At 35.0% G+C, this 19,764-nt stretch overlaps 1 long non-coding RNA gene across 1 annotated transcript in view; it reads right to left on the bottom strand.

Moving 5' to 3' along the window:
* Nucleotides 1–1,311: 1,311 nt before the first annotated feature.
* The window catches only part of LOC108393022 (uncharacterized), a 71,682-nt gene continuing 53,229 nt past the window's right edge, over nucleotides 1,312–19,764 (bottom strand). The window contains exon 3 of the long non-coding RNA XR_001852167.3: nucleotides 1,312–1,863. This is a non-coding gene — a long non-coding RNA (uncharacterized lncRNA). The remainder of the gene's footprint in view (nucleotides 1,864–19,764) is intronic.

Here is a 19,764-nt window from a genome sequence, read left to right on the forward strand (position 1 = left end):
CCTACCCCTCCCCACTATGTTTCTCTTCCTCCCCCCAGTGAACTGGGGTGGGGGAAGGGCTTGGGTCCCTCCAGATCATGGCTTTGGTATTTTTCCCTTTTCCTTTAGGTCTGCTGGTTTCCTCATGTGTAGACAGTGTGCCAAAGCCTTCTTTCCTGTTGCTCTTTCAGGATTTTATATTTTTGCTATATTTTCATATTATATGTGGTTTTGGAAGGAGTTTTCTGTCTCACCTCTCATGCTACCATCTTTAATCTTCCTCCAGAAAACTTTGATTCTTATCATAAAAAGATCTTTAATGACTTCATAGTTTTAGATAAATCAAATTACTTAGCAGAGAGACTACTGAGTATAGTTCCCATATGTATTCATTTGTAGTCTTATTGGACTAATATCTATACAATTCAATTGATCTTCCTAAAATAGAAGCTGCTAAAATGAAGAGCTCTGTAAAAGTAATAGCAACATAAAAGAATGGCCCCATTGAATTGCCTTGTTAATGGTAAAGCAACCTTTATAAATAAGAGATGTCTTATATTGTTGAAATTAAACTAATCTCTTCGTGCAAAGGTTTTGTTGTAAAGGATTGTTCTGCATATTGACATGTTGATATAGTTTTTTATGGTCAGGTGCCAAGAAATTTGTCAAGTTTTAGTATCTTGGTTCTCCTTTCTTATACCACTCAGAGAGAAAAAAAATAGAACTAACTGCCAAACACTCATTCAGTTTAAGTACTCAAATGGCCACCCTTTCAGCTATAGGAAACCTGGAAAACTGATGCAGCATAACTTGAAATTTAATGGAAATTTTCTGTCTTTTTATATTAAATTTGCTTTAAAATGAGGTATACAGGCAAATAATTTCCAGATTGTAAGCTCTTTGAGAATAACTCATAAAGCCAACTCATACATATGCCCAAAATAAAAATCCGTCTCAACTCTGAGGCTGGTAGTATATGATTCCAAATGCAGTGAACTTGGAGTAGAATCACTTCCTTTTCATTTACATAGAAACATATCAGAGCAAAATTAGCTTGAAACTGAAGTGAGCATTTCCAAAAGAAAATGATCAGGCTCTAGATGAATGTAATCAGTCTGTGGTCCCAGGGTTCGCCAGGGATTCACAAAACTATGTGGTATGCATTCTACTTTTTTAAATAGCTTCAAAGTGTTTGTTTTATCTCAGTATTTTAATCTATCTACTTCCAACGAGTATCAGAGGGGAGATATTCAATGTAAAAAATACACATAGAGAACAGATGACTCAAGATAAACATCAGATAAGAGTTCCAAGATTATAGAGAAAAAGGGGAGAGATAATGTTCTGGGATAAACGAGATAAATGATCTGGAGAGGTATTACCACAGTTGAAAATGTAATCTTGCTTCCTAACAGGAAAAGTAACACCTTCAACAAAAAAGTTAAAAACAAAGCAAAAGTATCCATCTTAGTATACCACAGACTCCTCATTGTTTGATTAAAAATTTTTTTTTCTCCTAAAAGCAAACATTTTCCTTATTTAAAAAAAATCTATGAAAATTGAATAAGGTAGGTCATTATAGAAAAGAAGTAAAACTGTGGGAATGTGGATAGTCTCACCTTGAAATAGGCAGATGCAGTATTTTAAAGCCATTTCTTAAAAAAAAAAAAAGGCATTTCTTTTATTTACCCATCATATAAGCACAGGCCATCGAAGAGAGTTGTGGCTCTTTGCGGGAGCAGGCCAGGGATGTAGTCCAGGAATGCCAGACTCAGCCTGGCCTGGGCAGGCGGCCGTCCCCCCGTGTTGCTGTTGGCAGCTGCCTTCGCGCCGAGCCCAAGGATTTGCTTTTCTTGCCTCAGCCCCTTTTCTGAGAAGGTTATTCTGAAAGCAGATAATCATTATATTTAGGAAGCATAAAGGAATGGAATATTTAGGAAACTTTTCAAACGTTTTTGTTTTTCAGACTTGAGCCATGCGTTATATAGACTGCAGGGCCATAGATTACAGCTGATTTCACTTCTTTAAATCAGGTGGTTATTTAAATATTTCAGGGGGAGGTGCTTTAAAGCAACTTACAGATAATTTAAAATACATTTCAAAACATGTAGCTTTTTGTAGAATGAAAAACTACACATGAATGTTAAAGATAAAGTGGAACACATAAAAGAAACCTCGTACTAAGGGGCCTACTTTAGACTATTCCTCTCAGACCCATTTAGAGTTTCAGTTTCCTGTCCTCTGCTATAGAGACAGTGTCCTTGGACAGAAATAAAGAGCCATTTTCTGCATTGTTTATAAGATATTAAAGATTTCATCTCTGTTAGAAAACTCCAATCAAGGCTAGATTCTCTGATAAATACCTGGAAATGTAAATGAGATTCCAGCAATATGTAAAATGTAACCATTATAGCAGATTATTAATTGTTCTCATTGTTACAGCTTTTCTAAACATGTGTGCTCTTTAGAAAGGAAGAATAACGTAGAATTTGGGAGCATGAATTTTGAAGGCAGATTGGCCCCATGTCTACCACATAATGATTGTTATGACCATTGGAATATTAATTAACCTCTCTGTGCCTCAGTTTTTTTGATGTATCAAATAGCAAAAATATTACCTACCTCATGAGTTTAGGAGACAATTACACAAGATAATGCACATTAAATATTCTGCACAGTATCTGACACATATAAATTATTTACAGGTTGGCTATTATTGTATATCAATAATCACAATGTACAGAAAAGTAAAATGATGGGAAAAATGACCATACTTTCAATATCCAAAGTCAGGGTCAATTACTGTGTGTGTGTGTGTGTGTGTGTGTGTGTGTGTATGTGTGTGTACCTCAGGTATGTATTCCTAAAATGTCATTCTTCTTCATTACTGTAACCAGTGAACATCTAAGTATCCCGTGATCATGGGAAAACCACATCTAGTAATCAACAAATAAAGATACATTGAGATGGCCACGTAGTAATTTTATAGACTAAAATAATTTATGACTGTTTAGATACTTACTTGAAAAGTATTAATAATCAATAAAATAATTGTTGAATACCTATTAATTTCCAGGTACTGAACTATACTCTAGAGATATGGTAACAAATGAGATACACAAAGTCTCTTCTGTCATGGCATTTATATCCTAATAGAGAAACAGTAAACAAGCAAGTAGAAGTACATAACAAGTGCAAATATGTTCTGATGTCAGTAACAATGGGGTTCATATGGAGAATAACAGAGGTAGTCCTCTTTTAGGCAGAATGGTCAGGAAAGGCCTCTCTGAATAGGGGATATTTGAAATAAAATCATATGAAGTTGGTGAAAAACATCTCAGGCAAAAGGAACAAAATTTTGCAAAGACTCCACCATGGGAAACTGCTTCTTGTGCTTTGCACAGAAACTGAAAGACCATCAGCACAGCTGGAATGGAGTAAATATGAGGGAGAATTGTATCAAATGAGACTGGAGAAGTAGGCTGAGGGCAGCATATCAAAGGCCTCATAGGGCATAGAAAGCAGCTGGCATTTATTCTAATTATAATTACAAGCCATTGGTAACTTTTAGCAGGGGGCTGACATTATCCAATTATAGTGAGAAGAATATTTACTGGAGGGGGCATATAAGCAGTTGTTAGATCACTGCAGTAATGAAGTCAGCAGATGCTGGTAGCTTGCAGTAAGGTCATGGCAGAGATGATGAAGAGAAGAAAGAGGATTTGAAATGTATTTTGGAGACTGAAGCAACTGTACTTGTTGATTGGAGGTAGTGGAAAAGGGAGAGAAGAAAACGGAGGACTTAAAGATGATTAAATTTCTGGCTTGAGAATTTCATCACTTCGGATCCCATTGATTGACACAGGGAATACTCTGGGAAACAGTTAGGAGAGAAAAGTGTTCTGTAACAGACCAATGAAGTTTGTGATGTTTGTGAAATCTCCAAATGGAAATGATAAGTAGGAAGTTTAACAAAATGAGTCTTAAACTCAGAGGAAAGGGTAAAGATACTAATTTGTGATCATTACCATAACCATTGGTGAGACTACCTAGGAATAGGATGTAAAAAAGAAAAGAAGGCATAGAATCAAACCTTGAGAAACCCCAAACATTTCCATTATAAATAGAGGTTTCTCCTTGAAAGAGAAAAAATGGCCAATGGGGAAGAAGAAAAACTAGTAGAGAAGGGTAGTATGTGAAGACTATTGAAGACTATTTCAAGAAGTCACACATTCAAGCTGAGAAAGTTGGATTTTAGTAGAGAAAGTCGGCTGTTAATAGGAGGTGTTTATTAGATTGGCTACTTGAGAGTTCCTGCTTGACCTTAGCAACTGCCGTTTCAGTGGAGTAATACGGGTACAGTACAGATTCTGCATCACTAGTTTTCAAGTGTGGATCCCAGACTAGCAACATCAGCAACATCTGGGACCCTGTTGAAAGCACATTCTCAGCCCCCATCTCAGACCTATGAATCATTAACTTTGGAGGTGGCGCCCCAGAAATCTGTGTTTTAACAAGTCTTCCAGTTGATTCTGATGTATATTTATGTATGTGAGACTTTTGCTCTAAGAGCTGAGTTTTAAATGGGAGTCAAGGGACTTAATTATACTCAAGGGACTTGAATTGTAGTCAAGGGATTATATGTGAATTGTAAACATCTAAGAAATGTAACTTAAAAAGCATTTGAATAGAATCTGACACATAAATACTTTCATAATAATCATATGAATTCTGGGATTTTTCCTTTAATCAAATAACTTAATCTTTTGCACATTTGTTTAGTTAATAAAAGATATAAAATTCCAAATTCAAGATAGCTAATTTTGTAGAATGCTGTCAGATATGGTTGACGAAATAGTGATGGTACATTAGAAGAGTTCAAATATACTAGAAGGCAAAAATAAAGTTCTGAGATGGAATCACAAATGAGCATAGTACAATGAGGAGAAAGAGCAGTTGGAAAGGAGATGGGTAGAATGTTTCAAAAGGCAATGGATACACATAATCAAAAAGCTGTACCAATATGGATGCTCATAGGACAGGAAATGTGTATTACAACTGGAAGTACTGCAGTCAAGTTCACCTGCTGCTCTCGGTCAGTGTAGGCCTCATATCCCATGTGATATAAACTTGCCTTTCATTTTCAAAAGAATTTCCTATGTCCTTTTCAGTGACCATCAGTTAGTCTTAAGGATCAATTCTTGACATCTATAAGATATTTTATTCACAAAGACAATAGCATATTAATTGCCCCTGAAGTCAAGCAATGGATTCACTACTTGTTAGTTCTTAAAAAGACAATATTTCTGACTATATTTAAAATATACTTTATTAATAAATACCTAAAATAACTTTTTATTATTAACTATTAAGATCTACTAGAATGCCATCGTAACTTATGTTGAGTCTTTTTTCAATGTAACTTTGTACTAGTTCTCTCTTGGTTTAGTTGTTTATATAATTGTGGTAATACTCTTTTATAATTTTATTTCCTATCCATTTCACATAACAGACATTCTCCATATTATTAAGCTAGTCCATATATATAAATTGAACAGCTACAAAATATACTGTATTTTTCCTTAACCACTTTCCAGTTGTTGACAGTGTTGTTTTTTCCTCATTTTTAAAGATATTGTAATGCTGTGCTGAGGATATGTGTATAGAGAGCTTTGTTCCATATTTGGTAATGCTTCCTTAGTATAAATTCCCTGAAGTACAGGCAATGGTGGTTGTATTGGTTTAGATTTGTGGGAAACCGATGCCAAGAGGGAGTGAGAAGTGTAGGAGATTTATTGAGGGACATGCCTGTGAAAGATACACAATGCAGGGTACAGGGCAGGCAGGGAGAGACTCAGACCATAGTATAGATCAGATACCTGTGAATAGAGGGAACGTAGACTTACTTGGGAAGATCTTCAGACTGGTGCAGCTCTGAGAAAGTCTCACCCAGCCCAAAAGAGGAATTGTGATTGTTCATAGGAGTGTCCTATGATGGACAGAAATGGCCACACCTCCTACCCCCACCAGGCCCAGTCAGCTGCCAAAGAGCATAGCCTTGGATCAAAAGTTGCAGCTGATCATGAAGGCTCTGCAGCTAGAGGCTGTCAGCTGACTCTGTTGCTCCATCTGAAATTCAGGTTCTTTCTGGGTGCTCCATGAATTCCCCAATAGAAATGGACATTTTAAGCTATCAAATTATTTCAAGGTATCAAATTACTTTTCCAAAGGGCTATAAAAGTTTACACTATAATACCCAAGTTCTGTCACCAGCTTTCACTATTATTACTAACAGTAATCCTAAGTATTTTGAAAGATAAAAGTGTCACTTTCATTTGTGTTTTTTGATCAGTAATGATGTGATTTTCCCCATTGGTTTGTTAACCAGCTATTTTTCCTTTCTATTGATTCATATCCTAATGGTGACTGAATGTTATTATGAATTATATTGGTTACTTTTATATTTAATTTGATACATAGAGTTTTCTGTTTATTGTTTGACTTTACTTTGTATTTTTAATTAGTTGATGTGTAGATTTAATTTTTTTAGTGAGTTTTGTCTCTCTTTAAGATTTGGCAAGTATTCCCCCCATAGATTTGAAAAACATCTGTTTATTTTATTTTGTTATTATGTTATATTAGGCTCCATCTGGAATTTATATTGATATGAATAACATTTTACTATATCCCAACATGACAATATTTTCAGGGTCATTTAGTGAATAAACTTTCCTTTCTCTACTGCTTTCTGGCGACAGCATCAGTAAGTTCAGATGCCCATGACGAGTATGTGAAAGCACCCATTATCCACATCCTGTTCTACTGGGTTTCATCGACCTTTTCAACTGAATGGTATGGTTGAGGATAATTGCATTTCGCTATTATTGAATTTGCATGGTCCTGACTGCCAGTGACATAAGTATCTTTTCACTCACTTGTTCTTTCAGGCAAGAAATATTTATTGAGTGACATGGCGAAAACAAAAGTGACCAAGATTCCTCTTCATTGGGTAGAATACTTAAGTTTATTAAATAGCTTTCTCTCATCTTTTGTGAATGAATCATTCACATATTTTTTTATTTTTTTCTACTTTTTAAAATCTTTTTCTTACTGTGTATTGAATCTTCTTTGTATTCTAGGAATATTGCCCTTTTCCTATGTTATGCAATGTTAATATTTCCGCAAGCCTTTGACATACAGAAGTTTAAAATTTTTAGGCAGCCAAATTTGTCAAATGGAGTCATATCTCATTCTGGCAGATAACTAACTAAAGTATCATGATATAATAATATAACAGAAAACTACAACAGAATGATACAATGTGATATGATATGATGGAGTAAGAGAATATAATGAACATATGTGATTCTTCTGCTCCACTGAAAAGATAGAACAAGTATAAATAAGCTGCAACTATCTATGTCCTCAACTCCTAGGACATCCAAATGCTTTCTTATCTCCAAGCACCATTTTGAATTTTTATCATTCCCTTCTTATTTTTTTTAAAGATACGGTTGTTCTCCATTCTTCCTGGATTCTCTATTTGTGAAATTGCCTACTCACCAAAAGTTATTTGTAACCCCAAAATCAATACTTGAGGCTCTTTTGCAGTCATGTGCAGAGTGATGAAAAATTTGAGTCACGTGATACAAATATTCTCATCTGAAGCCGAACAAGGAGATGCTCTGCCTTCTTGTTTCAGCTCTCATAACTGTAAATGGTATCCTTTTTGCAGTCTATTTACCATCACCTTTTTTTGTATTTTTGTGCTTTGTAGTGGTGATTTTGCTGTTTAAAGTGGCCCCAAGCACAGTGCTCAAATGGTGTCTTCTGTTCCTAAGTGCAAGAAGACAGGGAACATAAGTGCTCTACAGAGAACATAAGTATCTTAGATAACCTTTGTTCAGGCATGACTTGTGCTGTTGCTGTGAGTTCAAAGTTAATGAATCGACAATACATTACATCCAGAATAAAATAGAGGAAATTCGTTGATCTGTACACAAGGCTGCTCTGGAAAGTGCGAAGTAATGTCTTTTATGGATGGTGAAGTTACGGAAAAGATAGAAAAATAGCTAAATTTGTAGATCCATGATATAATGCCTGATGAAATAAAAGCATAGTACACAACATCATTATGAGGCTGAAAGCCAAATAAATTTACAGTCACATTACCCAGGGTCAGGAAAATGTTAACCCCTTTGGATAATGTTTCATTATAAAGAAATAGTGTGTAAATTATTTGAAGAAATCTAGATCAAATAAGTAGTCTTTAAACAGAAGCATACATACATGGTTATGGATTGATCACTTGATGAAACATTGTGACCAGAGGCTTGAAGGAACCTGACCCTGTAACTCTCCTAGGAGCAATGGTTCAATATTTGCTAATTCAGTGTTTGTAGTAACTTTGTAGAACATAAATACAGGCATGCCTTGTTTTATTGTACTTTGCTTTATTGCACTTCACAGATGTTGCATTTTTACAAATTGAAGGTCTGTGGCTTTCATTGAGCAAGTCTGTTGGTGTGATTTTTCCATTTGTGTCTCTATCTCATATTTTTGTAATTCTTGCAATATTTCAAACATTTTCATTACTATTATATTGGTTAGGATAATCTATGATAAGTGATCTTGGATGTTACTATTGTTAACTGTTTTGGGGCACCATGAACCATGCCCATATAAGATGGTGAACTTAATTGATAAATTGTGTTATCACTGTTCCACCGACCGGCTATTCCATCTTTCTCTGTTTCTTTGGGCCTCCCTATTTTCTGAGACGCAATATTAAAATTTATTTTATTGTGATAACTTTATTGTAGTGGTCTGGAACTCAACCCACAATATCTCTGAGATATGCCTATACCACAAATAACAAGAATCAACTGTTAATTCCTTTTTTGTGAATTGCCTGTTCATAGACTGCCCATTCTCCTTTTCGGCTATTTGGCTCTTACATATTCGAAAGAGCTGTTTACATATACTTGTTATGTATCCTTTACCTGCATAAATGCAGCAAATAGCTTTCTATTTACTGTCACTTCCTTGCTCTTATTTTTATTTTAGCTTTATTGAGATATAATTAACATACAACAGTAAGTTTAAGGCACAAATGGTGTTGATTTGATATACTTGTATATTGTAATGATTACCACTGTAGCATTACCTAACACCTCCCTTACTTCACGTAATTTCTATTTCTTTTTTGAGGTGAGAACATTTAAGATTTACTCTCCAAGTAGTTTTCAAGTATATAATCTGGTATTATTAGCTATAGTTACCATGTACATTTTATCCCCAGAACTTATTCATCTTGTAACTGAAAGTTTGCATCCTTTGACCAGCTCATCTCATAATGGAAAGCCTGTACCCGTTGACCAACATTTCTCTATTTCCTCCATCCCCAGCTCCCAGGAACCACCATTCTATTACTGTTGCTGTGAGTTCAGCTTTTTTAGATTCCACATGTGAGATCATACAAAATTTATCTTTCTCTGTTCGACTTATCTCACTTAGCATAATGCCCTCTAGGTCCATCCATGAATGTTGTCACAAAAGCGCAAGCTTTTCTCTTTCTCATAGTTGAATAACATTCTATTATATACATATACCACACCTTCTTTATTTATTCATTCATAATTGAACATCGATGGCATTACCAGTACATGGCTATTGTGAATTATGCTGCAATAAACATGGGAGTGCAGGTATCTCTTCAAGATCCTGATTTCATTTATTTAAATATTTACACAGAAGTGTGATTTCTTTATCATATTGTAGCTCTATTTTTAATTTTTTTATTGGACTTTCATATTGTTTCCATAGTGGCCATACCAAGTTACATTCCTACCAAACATGCACTAGAGTTTCCTTTTCTCCACATCTTTGCCAGTACTTGCCTTTTATCTTTTTGATGATAACCATTCTAACAGGTGTGAGGTGATATCCCATTGTGATTTTGATTTGTACTTCCCTGATGATTACTAGTATCAAGCAAATTTTCATGTACTTTTTGGTCATTTGTATGTCTCCTTTGGAAAAATGTATATTAAGGTCCTTTGCACATTTTTAAATCAGATATTTGGGGGATGGGCTTTGTTGCTATTGAGTTGTATGAGTTCTTTATATATTTTGGATATTAACCTTTTATCAGAGATATGTTTTAAAAATATATTCTTACATTCCCTTGTAAAATATTAGTTAGCTGGATATGGAAGGGCTTAATTTTGGGCTCTTGATTCTGTTCCATTGGCCTATGTGTGTACTTTTATACAAGGACCATACTGTTTTGATTACCATAGATTTGTAGTATAGTTTGAAATCAGAAAATGTCAAACTTCCAGCTTTGTTCTTCTTCCTCAGGACTACATTTGCTATTCAGGGTCTTTAAGGATTCCATACAATTTAGGGTAGTTTTTTTCTATTTCTGTGAAAAATGCCATTGGAATTTTGATAAGGATTGCATTGAATCTATAGATTACTTTGGGTGGTATGAACATTTTAACAAAATTAATTTTTCCAGTACATGAACATGGGACATTTTTCCATTTGTTTGAGCCTTCTTCAATTTCTTTCATCAAACTCTTGAACTTTTCTGTGTACAGATCTTTCACTTCCTGGGTTAAATTTATTCCTAAGCATTTTATTGCTTTCATGCTTTTGTGAGTTCTATTTTCTTTATTTCTAGTTCAGATATTTCATTGTATGTTGATTTTTTGTCCTGCAACCTTACTAAATTCATTGATTAGTACTAACAGTTTTTTGGTGGATTCATTAGTATTTCCTGTATAGAAGATACTGTCATCTGCAAACAGAGACAATTTTACTTCTTTCTTTCCAGTTAGGATGCTTTTTATTCCTTTTACTTGCCTAATTGCTCTAGCTAGGACTACCAGTACTGTGTAAATGATGGGACTTGGAACACTTGTCTTATTCCTGATCTTAGAGGGAAATCTTTCACTCTTTCACCATTGAGTCTGATGTCAGCTACACGTTTGTCATAAATGGCCTTTATTATATTGAGGTATGTTCCTTTTATAGCCAATTTGCTGAGAGTTTTCATGAAAGGATGTGGGGGTTTTTTGTTTTCTCTTTCATCTCTTACTTATTTTAATAATTTTTCTTAGTCCAGCTATTGATTTCTCAAATTTGTTTATCTTTTCAAAAACTCAGCTCTTAGTATTGATCTTTTCTATTGTTTTTCTGGTTTCTATTTCATTTATTTCTGCTCTGATCTTTTTTATTTCTTTCCTTATGCTTACCTTGAGCTTAGTTTGTTCTTGTTTTTCTAGTTCCTTGAGGTGTAAAGTTAGGTTGTGTGAGATGTTTCTTTTTTTTTAATGTAGGCATTCATCACTATGAACTTCCCTCTTGGACCTGCTTTGGCTGCGTCTTATAGGTTTTAGTATATTGTGTTTCCAGTTCAACTTGTTTCAAGATTTTTTTTTGCTTGTCCTTTTTTTTTGGTATCATTAATCTACAATTACATGAGGAACATTATGTTTACTAGACCCCCATTACCAAGCCCCTCCCACAAACCCCCCCACAGTCACTGTCCATCAGCATAGCAAGATGCTGTAGAATCTCTACTTGTCTTCTCTGTGTTGTACAGCCCTCCCCGTGTCCCCACACACATTATACATGCTAATCGTAATGCCCCCTTTCTTTCCCCCCCCACTTATCCCTCCCTTCCCACCCATCCTCCCCAGTCCCCTTCCCTTTGGTAACTGTTAGTCCATTCTTGGGTTCTGTAAGTCTGCTGCTGTTTTGTTCCTTCAGTTTTTTTCTTTGTTTTTATACCTCACAGATGAGTGAAATCATTTGATACTTGTCTTTCTCTGCCTGGCTTATTTCACTGAGCATAATACCCTCTAGCTCCATCCATGTTGTTGCAAATGGTAGGATTTGTTTTCTTCTTATGGCTGAATAATATTCCATTGTGTATATGTGTCACATGTTCTTTATCCATTCATCTACTGATGGACACTTAGGTTGCTTCCATTTCTTGGCTATTGTAAAGAGTGCTGCGATAAACATAGGGGTGCATCTGTCTTTTTCAAACTGGGATGCTGCATTCTTAGGGTCAATTCCTAGGAGTAGAATTCCTGGATCAAATGGTATTTCTATTTTGAGTTTTTTCAGGAACCTCCATACTGCTTTCCACAATGGTTGAACTAATTTACATTCCCACCAGCAGTGTAGGAGGGTTCCCCTTTCTCTGCAACCTCGCCAACATTTGTTGTTGTTTGTCTTTTGGATGGTGGCGATCCTTACTGGTGTGAGGTGATATCTTATTGTGGTTTTAATTAGCATTTCTCTGATGACTAGCGATGTGGAGCATCTTTTCATGTGTCTGTTGGCCATCTGAATTTCTTCTTTGGAGAGCTGTCTGTTCAGCTCCCCTGCCCATTTTTTAATTGGATTATTTGCTTTTTGTTTGTTGAGGTGTGTGAGCTCTTTATATATTTTGGATGTCAACCCTTTATCGGATCTGTCATTTATGAATATATTCTCCCATACTGTAGGATGCCATTTTGTTCTATTGGTGGTATCCTTTGCTCTACGTAAGCTTTTCAGCTTAATATAGTCCCACTTGTTCATTTTTGCTTTTATTTCCCTTGCTCGGGGAGACATGTTCATATTTGCTTGTCTTTTGATTCCTTCTTTAACCCAGTGATTGTTTAGGATTATATTGTGTAATTTTCACATATTAATGAATTTCCCAGCTTTCTTCATGTTATTGATTTCTAATTTCATATCTTTGTAGTCAGAAAAGATACTTGGTATGATTTCGATCTGAAATTTGTTAAGACTTGTTTTGTGACCTAACATACTTATTCTGGAGAATGTTCTATGTGCAATTGAGAATAATTTATATACTACTGCTCTTGGGTGGATGTTCTGTGTATGTCTCAGTCCCATTTGGTCTAAAGAAGAGTTCAAGACCAATGTTTCTTTACTGATTTTATGTCTAAATGATCTATCTATTGTTGAAACTGGGATAGTAAAGCCCCCTACTATTATTATAGTATTGTATAGTATGATGATCTATTCCTTCCTTCAGATCTGTTAGTATTTGCTTAATATATTTAGGCACTCTAATTTTTGGTGTAGATACATTTATGATTCTTATAGCTTCTTGTTGAATTGACTCCTTTATATCACTTTATAATAACCTTCTTTGTCTCTTGTTACCATTCTTTATTTAAAATCTGTCTGATGTAAGTAGAGCTACCCATTCTTTTTGTTTCCATTTGCATGGATATCCTTCACTTGGAGACTATTTGTATCATGAAAGCTGAACTAAGTCTCTTGTGAGCAGCATACAGTGGGGTATATGTTCCATTTGGTGGGAGAACTTAATCCATTTTTATTTGGTGGTAATTATTGACAGGTAAAGACTTACTAATGCCATCGTATTAACTTTTTTTCTGGCTGTTTTATAGTTCCCCTGTTCTTTTCCTTCTCTCTTTGTCCCTTCCTTTTTGAGTGATGATTTTCCATAGTGGTATTCCTAGTTTCCCTTCTTTTATCTTTTGTGAATCTACTATAGGTTTTTGCTTTGTGGGTACCATGAGGCTTACATAAAATATATACAGACAATAATCTATTTTATGCTGATAACAACTTCAATCAATGAAAAACTCTACCTTTTACTCTCCCTCCTTTTATGTTTTTGATTTCACAATTTACCTCCTTTTAAATTGCATATTTATTAGCAAATAATTATAGGTACAGTTAAGTTTAATGCTTTTGTCTTTTAACCTTCATACTAGATTTAAGTGGTTAACACACCACTTTATTACGTGTTAGAGTATTCTGAATTTTACTATATACTTAACTTTATCAGGGCATTGTGTATTATCATATGTTTTCATATTACTAAGCAGAATCCATTCATTTCAACTTGAATAACTCCTTTCAGCAATTCTTGGAAGGCAGGTCCAGTTGTGATGACTTCCCTCAGCTTTTATTTACCTGGGAACGTCTTCATCTCTCCTTCATTTCTGAAGGATAACTTTGCCAGATAGGGTATTATTTATATAAAAGTTTTTTTTCTTTCATCAGTTTGAATATATTATCCCACTGTTTTCTAACCTGCAAGGTTTCTACTGAGAAATTTGTTAGTAATCTTATGAGGTTCTCTTATAAGTTTCAAGATTCTTCCTTTTACTGCTTAAAATCCCTGTTTGTTTTTTGATTTTTGACAATTTTATTATACTGTGTCTTGGAAAATATCTCTTTATGTTGAATTTGTTTGACCTATGAGATTAACAGACCTGTATATCCAAATATCTCCCCAGATTTGGAAAATTCATCCATTATTTCTTTAAATAATTTCTGAACCACTTCTCCCTCTTTTCTCTTTCTGGAACTCCAATAATTCACAAATTAATTATTTTGATAGTATCCCATAGATCAATTAGGCTTTCTTCACTCATTTCCTTTCTGTTTTCTTTGTTCTGCTATGTTGAATAATTTCAAAGATCCTTACTTCTGTCTCAGATTTTTTCTTCTGTTAGATCCATTCTGCTGTTGTTGCTCTCTATTGCATTTTTCATTTCATCCATTGTATTCTTCAGCTCCAGAATTTGTTTGATCTTTTTATGATTCCTATCCCTTTGTTAAGCTTCTTATTTTGTTAATGAATTATTTTCCTTATTTCTTTCTGTTTTTTCATAGCTCACTGAGTTCCTTAAGGATTTTGAATTATTTATCAGGTAAATCACAGATCTCTGTCTTTGGGGTTGGTTACTGGAAGATTATTGTGATGCTTTTGTGGTGTAATGTTTCCCTGATTTTTCACATTCCTTGAAGTTTTGTGTTGCTGTCTTAACATTTCAAGTAGCAGTTACCTCTTCCAGTTTTTACTTACAGCCTTCAAGAATGGAATGCCTTCTGCCAGTCTTGTGGTATTCTGAGGTTGTCTCACACCTTCTTCTCCTCAGACCTGCTCCACACCTCTTGCTCCTGCCTGTGGCAGAACTCTTAAACTTGTATGTCCTTTATGGATCCTGCTATGTTCCAAGTGGGTGCTGACAGACTCTTTTTTGTTTTCCCAAAAATGGCACTGAAGTTCAAGTCTGTGATCTCTTTTTGGCTGCAGATTTGGGCCAGCTCTTTGTGTATGTTCACTAGCCATCCACCAAAGCTCTCTCTCACTGCCACAATTGAGAATGCTGGCCATGGGGTAGGGGTATTTAGGAATGAGCTGTTCTGAACACTGGAGGTGCTCATGGGCCTATTGTGGGCATGTGGGGGTGAGGTGTTCCCATTGGCTCGTGGTAAGTTTCCTGATAGAGTCTCTGATGTAGGTACTAAGACCTGCATGTTGTTAATGCCCTCTGAGAATACTATCTGCCACTTCCCAAGCATCTTCCTATTCCCCAGTCATGCAGCTCATGATTCTGTGCTCTGGATGGTGTGAGAGATTAATCGATCTCCTTTTCAGCATCCTGCACAGTTGGGGAAGCCAGGAGCTCACACATTCTCACTTTCCCCTGTGAGAGAAGTCACACTGCAAGAATGTTTCTCTTTGCCCCTAAGCTGTGCCACCTGGGAGAATGGGTGTTGCAGGTAAAGTCAAGCTGTTCTACTAATCCTCTCCAGTATGTCCAAAGTCATATTTTTGTTCCAGTGATGTGCTGCAACTTTTCCTCTGGAAACCTGGACTTCCACAAAGACTCTCCCATCTATGAGTGATTGTCTAAGACAGGAATTTATGGGGGTTATTGGACAATGGCTGAAAAGAACTGGAGCTGGTTCACAGGCCACTGCAGAGTCTACAGCCAGGACCAAGGTCTTTATGACTATTACCTGATCCATAGATGGGTGAGACTCCACAGTCCCCTAGTACATGTTGCTGGATCCCATAGTTCCCACAAAGGCTCTTTGATTTGTGGATGGATGCCAAATTACTTTTGTTGCAGGGAATGACAAAACAAAGATCATCTTACTTCACCATGATGCTGGCACCAATCCTTGCCCATATTTTTTATGATGCTTTTTATCATACAGAAGTATTAATTTCATGTAGATGAATTTCTGACTACTATCATCTATTCATGTGTTGTTCTGTATCTTCTTGAAGAAATCATTGCCTACCTCTAGGTCATTTAATAGTCTTGTATATTATTGTTTAATAATTTTGAAGACATGTTTTTATCATTTAAATCTCTAATCCATCTATAATTACTGCTTGTAATAGGTGAAAAATATAATTTTATTTTTTAGATGGATAACCGTTTGCTCAGCACCATTTATTGAGTAGCCTATCTTTTCTGCATTGACTTGTTATAAACTCTTTCATATATCACTTCTATATATTTATGTGTCTTTATTCTCTGAGTTCCCAATTCTATTGTAAAGACCTCTCTGTAAAAATAACAAGTTTTACATGTTTTGTATATAAATATTAGTAATTGCATAATTAGAGGATGTCTACAAACCTTTTAATAATGGCTATAAACGAAAAGGAAAATGGAACTTAGAGACAGATGTTGAAAAGGGTAGACATGAAGAACTTTTAAATTTTACTTCAAATTTTGCTCTATTGCTTGAATTCTAAGTAATAAGCATATACTCATTTATTATATGCAAAATTAAAAAAAATAAATTTGAAGAGTATATATACCCAATTTTTAACAATACCTACTCTGGATCACAGTGTTTCCGGTGATTTTTTATTTATTTTTCATTTTGTTTAATTGCATTTTGTAATTATAGATTGATCATGTATTAATGATAATGTTTAAGGACAAAAATAATTTTTTTTCTTTAAAAATGGCAAAAATGTCTATCAAGAGTATTGTTTAAATTTTTTGAAGTTTTATATAATTTGTACAAATTTAAACTACAGTATAAACAAATTAGTTAAGTCTCACTTTGGAGCAAGGTGACTGGTAGACAAAAAAGAGACTTTTCACTTAATCCCTTTTGTGCCTTTTTCTATTTGCACGTATCAGTTATTTATAAAAATAAAATTACACACAAATACAAAAAAAATAACAAGTTTTAAAAATATGTCTTAGTATCTTTTAAGATGTATCTCCCTACTTTATTGCTCTCTTATTGTCATCATTGCCATCATTGATATATTTTCCATCTTGCCCTTCTTCTCTCCTCTTTTTTCTATTCTCTGAAAATGACCATATGAATTTGGACTTTTTCTCCTTTGCCTGTACAGTAGATGTCATTACAAAAACTATCTAGGCCTCTTTGGGTTTTATTTTTTGTTTTTATTTGTTTTGTTCTCTTTTCTTGATATTGCTTTCAATGAGATGCAATAGTTTTATTTCCCCTTATCATTCCAAACTTCCAACAAGCTTCCAATACGCTCTTTTGGACTTAAAACACTGGAAGTTTATTACTCCGGCCTACTCAGTGCTTTGTGATTCGGCTATGTTTCTGGGCCCCAGAGATATATGTATTACATTTTTTAGACTGGGTATGTCTATATTTTTGTTTTATTTTAGTCTGTCATTGCTTATGAATGGAATACATGTGTAAATGCATAAATTCCCTGAGCCATATTGACCAGAAGTTTGATATATCTCTTTTATTTAGAAAAATACTATCCTTCTACAATACTGGTTAAGTATCAGGAAACTATGGCCAACCATAGGTCCCTTCTGTTAAAATATTAATTATTTATCCCAGGAATGGGCACCTTTTAGACTAAACTATGGGTATAGATGCATTTAATAAGTTGCTAATACTGTTGGTACATATGGAGAACCATGTACTTAAGAAAGGAGGGGGAAAGATATTCAGCAATAATTAACAGGGTGCCAAGGAGAGTACATGAGAAAGAGCTAGTTGTCTGTCATCCTGTTATGATTTTCATTCTGTATATATTAAGTGATATCCTAAGAGAACAAGTTGATCACTCCCAAGAAGGATTTCTTCATAAAAGAACACTTTCCAGAATGATAGCAACAAGTCAGATGAGAGCAAACTCAATATAATAACCAAAGTTCATAACCATCTAAGACACAAGAATTCCACCTTCAGGAATCTACTATAAATAAATAGAGATGTGACAACAAAAAATATTTGAAAAAGGCATCTGTCACATCAGATATAAAAAATTAGAAACCATATAAATGACTCAAAAGAAGGGATACATAGAACAAATCACACTGCATCCATGAGTAGAGTATTTTTGAGTCCAAAAAAAGATACACCAAGAAAGCCTATTCAGGTATTATATATAAAAGGGCAATTACAAAAATAGCAATAAAAATAACAGTAACCACAACTAACATTTACTGAGCACCTGCTATGTGCCAGGGACTGTGCCAAGTGCCTTACATTTATTCATTTAAATCTCACAACTCCCCTTTCAGATAGGAAAAATTATTTTCCCCATTTAAAAACTGAGGAATCTGAGACTTATTGAAGTTACATGATTTGATTGACATCATACAGCCAGTAATAGTAGGGCTATGGTTAATGAGTATACATGTGTGTACGTCATGTGCATGTGATATGTGTGTGTGCATGTAACATGTGGGAAAGATGACTGGAAGGAAATGCACCAAAATATTAAAAGATCATTATACTTAGTTGATTGTTTTATTTTCCTCATATAGACATAGATGTGGTGGATGCGTATGTGTCTGTGAATGTACATGTGTAAATATCTATGTATATTTTCCATATTACCTATAGTGGGCATAGATGTCCCTCATAATCAGAAATGAAAATTACTATAAATATTCTATGACCTTTACCCACCTGTTTCTTTGCTTTGACCTCATTGGTGTGGCCCAAGATATAGGAAGGAATCTTTAGTGAAATCTCATTGTCTTTTTTAGGATGACAGGGAGGTCAACAAAATAGTCATGATTGAATTTGCCATGGATGTTATTAAACCTGCTGTTCTTCATAAGGCGTGTGTGTACAAGTGCATGCATAGAAGCAAGCTAATGAATTTTAATTGAGCATTCCACATTCTAAATGCCATCCATGCGAATACAGCATTATAGTATGCTGCAAAAAAGCAACTTCTGAGGTAAAGAGATGAGACAGTAAGTGGCACTATAAATATGAAGATGAATTTGATAGACTAGAATGTAAATGAAATGTATTATGGTATAAAGTGAAGTGGAAACTAGTAATACAATAAGACACAGGAATGCTAAGGGCTTTGTGATAGGGGTTTGAACATACATGATATTATTAAGGAGTAGCCCAGGTTTGGTCTCCTGGTATATTCATACAATTATGAGGAATCATGCATCCTTACTCACCCACTGTGTCCCATTTATCACCTGAATAATCCTTTATAATATTACGCCAGGACAAAATAAAATGATCAGATGAGAAAGTCTGTGTTCTTCTCATCCCTTTACTGTGCAATGTTCTACAAATATTAGACTGTTTTGTTATATTTAGAATTTCTAGCTCATTATAAAGGAGGTGTCTCCAAATGTTTGGATGAGATTACAGTGCTTCAGGAAAGAGAGTTATGTCTTCAGAGAGGTGTTGGTCCTCTTGAGGATATTTCTTTCCGTGGTGACAGTCAATTGGTCCTCTTGAGGATATTTCTTTCCGTGGTGACAGTCAATCCACTATTTGTGAGAGTACCCTACCAAGACCAAGATGTCTTATTGATTGTTCAGCTGATGCTCTACAGAACTTACTAGGTGCCCAAGGTGTATGCTCTAACCCTTATTACTTTCTAGGACTTATTTACACATTTCCATGTGCTTTCTCAACTGTATGAGGTGTTCTGAACTGCATATTTCCTACTAGCACTCCAATAATACCTGCCCCACCATC

Source organism: Manis javanica, chromosome X, assembly GCF_040802235.1.
Source record: "Manis javanica isolate MJ-LG chromosome X, MJ_LKY, whole genome shotgun sequence".
Taxonomy (NCBI): domain Eukaryota; kingdom Metazoa; phylum Chordata; class Mammalia; order Pholidota; family Manidae; genus Manis; species Manis javanica.